Consider the following 8,156-nt stretch of genomic DNA (forward strand, 5'->3'; position numbering starts at 1 on the left):
GCCAGAAGTTCTATCGCAAATTGGGATAGCTCAGGCCACAGGTCAAGCCTGCACACCCAGTAGTCAAGGGGTTCATCGCTCCTCAGAGTGTCGATATCTGCAGTTAAGGCGAGGTAGTCTGCTACCTGTCGGTCGAGTCGTTCTCTGAGGGTGGACCCCGAAGGGCTGTGGCGATGCGTAGGACTTAAAAAGCTCTGCATGTCCTCCATCAACAACACGTCTGTAAAGCGTCCTGTCCTTGCCGGTGTGGTCGTGGGAGGAGGAAGATTACTTTCACCTCTTCCCCTGTTAGATTCCCGTTGTGCTGTGACCTCACCCTTATACGCTGTGTAAAGCATACTTTTTAATTTATTTTGGAACTGCTGCATCCTTTCCGACTTGCGGTAATTCGGTAACATTTCAGGCACTTTTTTATGCCTATACCGGGGGTTTAGTAGCGTGGCCACCCAGTACAGGTTGTTCTCCTTCAGCCTTTTTATACGAGGGTCCCTCAACAGGCACGACAGCATTAACCCCTTAAGGACCGGGCTCATTTTCACCTTAAGGACCAGGCCATTTTTTGGAAATCTGACCAGTGTCACTTTAAGTGCTCATAACTTTAAAACGCTTTGACTTACCCAGGCCGTTCTCAGATTGTTTTTTTGTCACATATTGTACTTCATGTCACTGCTAAAATTGGGTCAAAAAATTTAATTTTTTTGCATAAAAAAATACAATTTTTACCAACAATTTTGAAAAATTAGCAAATTTCAAACTTTCAGTTTCTCTACTTCTGTAATACATAGTAATACCCCCAAAAATTGTGATGATTTTACATTCCCCATATGTCTACTTCATGTTTGTAGCATTTTGGGAATGATATTTTATTTTTTGGGGATGTTACAAGGCTTAGAAGTTTAGAAGCAAATTTTGAAATTTTTATGGACCAGTTCAGGTTTGAAGTCACTTTGTGAGGCTTAGATAATAGAAACCTACCAAAAATGACCCCATTCTAGAAACTACACCCCTCAAGGTATTCAAAACTGTTTTTTCAAACTTTATTAACCCTTTAGGTCTTCCACAAGAGTTAATGGCAAATGGAGAAACAATTTAGAAATTTCTATTTTTTGGAAAATTTTCCAATATAATCAATTTTTTCCAGGAGTAAAACAAGGGTTAACTGCCAAACAACACTCAAAATGGGTTGCCCTTATTCTGTAGTTTGCAAAAACACCCCATATGTGGTCGTAAACTACTGTTTGGCCGAACGGTAGCACATAGAAGGAGGGGAACACCATATGGGTTTTGGAAGGCAGATTTGGCAGGACTGGTTTTGTTTATACCATGTCCCATTTGAAGCCCCCTGTTGCACCCCTAGAATAGAAATTTCAAAAAAGTGACTCCATCTAAGAAAGTACACCCCTCAAGGTATTCAAAACTGGGTTTACAAACTTTGTTAACCCTTTAGGTGTTCCACAAGAGTTAATGGCAGATGGAGAAACAATTTTGAAATTTCTATTTTTTGGAAAAGTTTCCAATATAATCAATTTTTTCCAGGAGTAAAACAAGGGTTAACTGCCAAACAACACTCAAAATGGGTTGCCCTGATTCTGTAGTTTGCAAAAACACCCCATATGTGGTCGTAAACTACTGTTTGGCCGAACGGTAGCACATAGAAGGAGGGGAATGCCATATGGGTTTTGGAAGGCAGATTTGGCAGGACTGGTTTTGTTTATACCATGTCCCATTTGAAGCCCCCTGTTGCACCCCTAGAATAGAAATTTCAAAAAAGTAACTCCATCTAAGAAAGTACACCCTTCAAGGTATTCAAAACTGGGTTTACAAACTTTGTTAACCCTTTAGGTGTTCCACAAGAGTTAATGGCAGATGGAGAAACAATTTTGAAATTTCTATTTTTTGGATAAGTTTCCAATATAATCAATTTTTTCCAGGAGTAAAACAAGGGTTAACTGCCAAACAACACTCAAAATGGGTTGCCCTGATTCTGTAGTTTGCAAAAACACCCCATATGTGGTCGTAAACTACTGTTTGGCCGAACGGTAGCACATAGAAGGAGGGGAACGCCATATGGGTTTTGGAAGGCAGATTTGGCAGGACTGGTTTTGTTTATACCATGTCCCATTTGAAGCCCCCTGTTGCACCCCTAGAATAGAAATTTCAAAAAAGTGACTCCATCTAAGAAAGTACACCCCTCAAGGTATTCAAAACTGGGTTTACAAACTTTGTTAACCCTTTAGGTGTTCCACAAGAGTTAATGGCAGATGGAGAAACAATTTTGAAATTTCTATTTTTTGGAAAAGTTTCCAATATAATCAATTTTTTCCAGGAGTAAAACAAGGGTTAACTGCCAAACAACACTCAAAATGGGTTGCCCTGATTCTGTAGTTTGCAAAAACACCCCATATGTGGTCGTAAACTACTGTTTGGCCGAACGGTAGCACATAGAAGGAGGGGAACACCATATGGGTTTTGGAAGGCAGATTTGGCAGGACTGGTTTTGTTTATACCATGTCCCATTTGAAGCCCCCTGTTGCACCCCTAGAATAGAAATTTCAAAAAAGTGACTCCATCTAAGAAAGTACACCCCTCAAGGTATTCAAAACTGGGTTTACAAACTTTGTTAACCCTTTAGGTGTTCCACAAGAGTTAATGGCAGATGGAGAAACAATTTTGAAATTTCTATTTTTTGGAAAAGTTTCCAATATAATCAATTTTTTCCAGGAGTAAAACAAGGGTTAACTGCCAAACAACACTCAAAATGGGTTGCCCTGATTCTGTAGTTTGCAAAAACACCCCATATGTGGTCGTAAACTACTGTTTGGCCGAACGGTAGCACATAGAAGGAGGGGAACGCCATATGGGTTTTGGAAGGCAGATTTGGCAGGACTGGTTTTGTTTATACCATGTCCCATTTGAAGCCCCCTGTTGCACCCCTAGAATAGAAATTTCAAAAAAGTGACCCCATCTAAGAAAGTACACCCCTCAAGGTATTCAAAACTGTGTTTACAAACTTTGTTAACCCTTTAGGTGTTCCACAAGAGTTAATGGCAGATGGAGAAACAATTTTGAAATTTCTATTTTTTGGAAAAGTTTCCAATATAATCATTTTTTTCCAGGAGTAAAACAAGGGTTAACTGCCAAACAACACTCAAAATGGGTTGCCCTGATTCTGTAGTTTGCAAAAACACCCCATATGTGGTCGTAAACTACTGTTTGGCTAAACGGCAGGACATAGAAGAAGGGGAATGTCATATGGTTTTTGGAAGGCAGATTTTGCTGGACTGGTTTATTGACACCATGTACCCTTTCAAGCCCCCTGATGCACCCCTAGAGTAGAAACTCCATAAAAGTGACCCCATCTAGGAAACTACGGGATAAGGTGGTTGTTGTTTTGAGACTATTTTAGGGGTAAATTAGATTTTTGGTTGCTCTATATTACTCTTTTTGAGGCAATGTAACAAAAAAATTAAATTCTAAAATTGTTTCTACATTCGCTATTTAGTTTTGTGGAACACCTAAAGGGTTAACATAGTTTGTAAAGTAACTTTTGAATACCTTGAGGGGTGTAGTTTCTTAGATGGGGTCACTTTTTTGGAGTTTCTAGTCTAGGCTACATCAGGGGGGGCTTCTAATGGGACATGGTGTCAAAAAAAAAACTGTCCATCAAAATCTGCCTTCCAGAAACCATATGGAGTTCCCTTCGTTCTATGCCCTGCCGTGCGGCTATATAGCCATTTACGACCACATATGGGGTGTTTCTGCAAACTACAGAATCAGGGCCATAAATATTGAGTTTTGTTTGGCTGTTAACCCTAGCTTTATTACCGGCAAAAAGGATTCAAATGGAAATTTTGCCCAAAAATGGGTGTTTTGGCACCGTTTTTATTTTATATTTTTAACACCGTTCATCCGAGGCGTTTGGGCAAAAGTTATTTTTATAGCGACGACTTTTACGCACGCGACGATGCCCAATATGTATGGCTCTCAGACTTTGGAGACACTAAGCAGGCATCCTAAAAACTGCGGCCCTCCAGATGTTGTAAAACTACAATTCCCACCATGCCCTGCTGATGGCTGTAGGTTGTCTGGGCATGCTGGGAGTTATAGTTTTACAACATCTGGAGGGCCGCAGTCTGAGGATGCCTGCACTAAAACTAATATTTTTTTGGGAAAAAAAAAATGTTTCCGTGTCTCCAAAGTCTGAGAGCTATAGTTTTTTATGTTCTCTAGTGGACTGTTGGGGATTATAAAAATTTAGTACTCCATGGAAGTGTGATACTCCCTGAAGCAATCGATAATGCAGAGGCCCGGATGATTGGGGCACGTGTCACACTGAGTGGTGGTGTCCTTCCGTATCCCCCTCTTGTGACACACTCTGCACTTTTTTTGGATTCGTCCCTTCTTTCCAGTATGGGGGACCACACCTGGAAAGTGTTGGCCAGGGACGATCCGGGCGCCTCCAATTCCCGAGGTACTCCGGCCTGCTCTTTCCCGGTCCGAAAAGATCAGGGCCTTGAGGACTGCCTCATAGAATTGGAGGAATGTCCCTGTGCTGCCAGCGCTTCGGGATAGTACAAAAGAGTTGTACATGGCAACCTGCACCAAGTAGACCGCAACTTTTTTGTACCATGCCCAGGTTTTGCGCATGGCGTTATATGGCTTGAGGACTTGATCAGAGAGATCAACTCCTCCCATATACCGATTGTAGTCGACGATACAATCGGGCTTGAGGACCGTTGCCGCGGTACCTCGCACAGGGACTGGGGTGGTGCTGTTACTGTGGATTGTGGACAGCATAAGGACATCCCTCTTGTCCTTATACCTGACCAGCAACAGGTTTCCACTGGTAAGGGCACAGGTCTCACCCCTGGGGATAGGTACCTGGAGGGGGTAGGCAGGGAGGCCGCGTTGATTTTTCCGCACGGTCCCACAAGCGACTGTGGATCTGGCGGCAAGGGACCTGAACAAGGGGATACTGGTATAAAAGTTGTCCACGTACAAGTGGTAACCGTTATCCAGCAGTGGGTACATAAGGTCCCACACAAGTTTCCCGGTAACACCCAGAGTGGGGGGACATTCTGGGGGTTGAATACGGGAATCTCGCCCCTCGTACACACAAAATTTGTAAGTGTACCCTGAGGTACTCTCACAAATTTTGTATAGCTTCACGCCATACCTCGCCCGCTTTGTGGGAATGTATTGGCGGAAACTGAGTCTCCCCTTGAACGCAACGAGAGACTCATCAACCGCGACCTCCCTTCCAGGTACGTAGGCCTCCATGAATTTGGCCCCAAAGTGATCGATGACCGGCCGTATCTTATACAGCCGGTCATAGGCAGGATCACCTCGGGGTGGACATGCTGCATTATCGGAATAATGCAGACATTTCCGGACGGCCTCAAACCGGGAGCGTGTCATGACCATACTGTACAGTGGGGTCTGGTATAGGACGTCCCCACTCCAGTATTGCCTGACACTGGGTTTTTGGACTAGACCCATATGCAGCACGAGGCCCCAAAATGTCCTCATCTCGGCTGCACTGACCGGCGTCCAGCCACCGGGTCTAGCCAAAAATGAGCCTGGGTTTTGAGCGACGAACTGTTGGGCGTACAGATTCGTCTGCTCCACCATCAGATTCACCAGTGGGTTACTGAAAAAAAAACTAAAATAGTCAATTTCAGTAAACCCCACTGTGGGAATCTGGATTCCAGGATTGCCAGCAAAATCCGGAATCTCAGGCTCAAAGTCCACTGGGGGACACCAACTAAGTTCATCGGCAGGGGGCTCCGGTGGACTTATTTGGTGGGCCGGGAAACCAGTACGAACCCCAGGGCGGCTCGTACTAGGGTGGGCCACAGGATCCCTAGCATGTGGGGCCCCTGGCTCCGCCTGGCGGCGTCTCCGCCGCCTTGGTGGCTCATCGTCATCCGATGATGATGAGGAGGATGCGGATGACAAAAGGAACGTGGGGTCATCCTCATCCTCACTGGGGCTCTCAGAGTCGGAGGCAATCTGGGCGTATGCCTCCTCGGCCGAGAACATCCGGCGGGCCATGGGTGTGTGTGCGTGTATGTGTGCGTGTGTGGAAACCTTTATTATATGTGCGTGTGTGTGGGGGCAACGGGTGTTCACGTACTAAAAAAGGCAAAAAAAGAAAGGGCAAGTGTTAGGAAAAAAAAAGTTCAAATTTGCTGATCAGCGGTACAACGCTGATCAGCGGTCGGTGGGGTGGTGCGGCGGTGGGGTGGGCGATGCACTAACAGTGGACGGACGCTAAAAAGTGCCAGCCAGTCAGCGCACGCAGAAAAAAAAAAAAAAGTGGTGGTGAGGGGAAGGGGGGCTGGTGGGGGAAGGGGGGCTGGTGGGGGTGGGGGGGGGTGCGGGGCTGGTGGGGGGGCACAAGTGGCAGGGGGGGGGTCTGGGGTCTGATGGATCAAAAAAAGTTTTGAAATAAAAGAACTTTTTTTTTTTTCTAACTTTTCCCTTCTTTCCCTGCCTAACGGTGCCTCTCCCTCACTGACCCTAACCTACCTGGGTGGCGATGGGTGCAGGAGGGTGATGGATGGCGATTAGGGGGACGCAGGAGCTGGTGCCGAACGGTGCTGCACGGTCAGGGTGCTGGACAGGAAGAGGAGGGGAGAGAGGAGCGCAGGAAGTTTGAATCTCGCGCCTCTCTCCCCTGCTCCAATCAGCACCCTGGACAGCGGCGTTCAGCACCAGGACCAGCAACGCCTCTCCAAATCCTCGGACTGCGATAGGTGGTGTATAATTACGCCACCGATCGCAGTCTTTTTCCGGTTCATCGGGTCACAGGACACCCGAATGGACCGGAAACGCAGAAAACTGCAGGTCTGAATTGACCTGCGGTTTTCTGCGATCGTCGATACGGGGGGGTCAAATGACCCCCCCCTGCATTGTTACGGGATGCCGGCTGAATGATTTCAGCCGGCATCCCGTTCCGATTAACCCCCGCGGCGCCGGAATGCCGATTTTAAGTCAGGACGTACCGGTACGTCCTGTGTCCTTAAGGACTCGGGAAATAGGGCGTACCGGTACGTCCTATGTCCTTAAGGGGTTAAAGACCCCATTTGCACAAGGTTGGATGCCGAGCTACTCATGTCCCGTTCCTCGTCCTCAGTGATCTCACTGAAGGTATGTTCTTCCCCCCAGCCACGTACAACACCACGGGTACCAGATAGGTGACAACGAGCACCCTGGGATGCCTGTTGTGGTTGGTCTTCCTCCTCCTCCTCAAAGCCACATTCCTCCTCTGACTCCTCTTCCTCACAATCCTCTTCCAGCGTTGCCGCAGGTCCAGCAAGCAATGCTGATAAGGCTGTTTCTGGTTGTGATGGTGACCACAACTCTTCCTCTTCCTCTTCACGCTCATCTACGGCCTGATCCAGCACTCTTCGCAGGGCACGCTCCAGGAAGAAAACAAATGGTATGATATCGCTGATGGTGCCTTCGGTGCGACTGATTAGGTTTGTCACCTCCTCAAAAGGACGCATGAGCCTACAGGCATTGCGCATGAGCGTCCAGTAACGTGGCAAAAAAATTCCCAGCTCCGCAGAGGCTGTCCTAGCACCCCGGTCATACAAATACTCGTTGACGGCTTTTTCTTGTTGGAGCAGGCGGTCGAACATTAGGAGTGTTGAATTCCAACGTGTCGGGCTGTCACAAATCAAGCGCCTCACTGGCATGTTGTTTCGCCGCTGGATATCTGAAAAGTGTGCCATGGCCGTGTAGGAACGCCTGAAATGGCCACACACCTTCCTGGCCTGCTTCAGGACGTCCTGTAAGCCTGGGTACTTATGCACAAAGCGTTGTACGATCAGATTACACACATGTGCCATGCACGGCACATGTGTCAACTTGCCCAAATTCAATGCCGCCAACAAATTGCTTCCGTTGTCACACACCACTTTGCCGATCCTTAGTTGGTGCGGAGTCAGCCACTGATCCACCTGTGCGTTCAGGGAGGACAGGAGTGCTGGTCCGGTGTGACTCTCTGCTTTCAGGCAAGTCAACCCCAAGACGGCGTGACACTGCCGTATCCTGGATGTGGAATAGCCCCTGGGGAGCTGGGGGGTGCCGTTGATGTGGAGCAAGACGCAGCAGCAGAAGAGGACTCAGCCGAGGAGGTTGGAGTAGGA

Source organism: Bufo bufo, chromosome 2 (genome assembly GCF_905171765.1).
Source record: "Bufo bufo chromosome 2, aBufBuf1.1, whole genome shotgun sequence".
Lineage (NCBI taxonomy): Eukaryota > Metazoa > Chordata > Amphibia > Anura > Bufonidae > Bufo > Bufo bufo.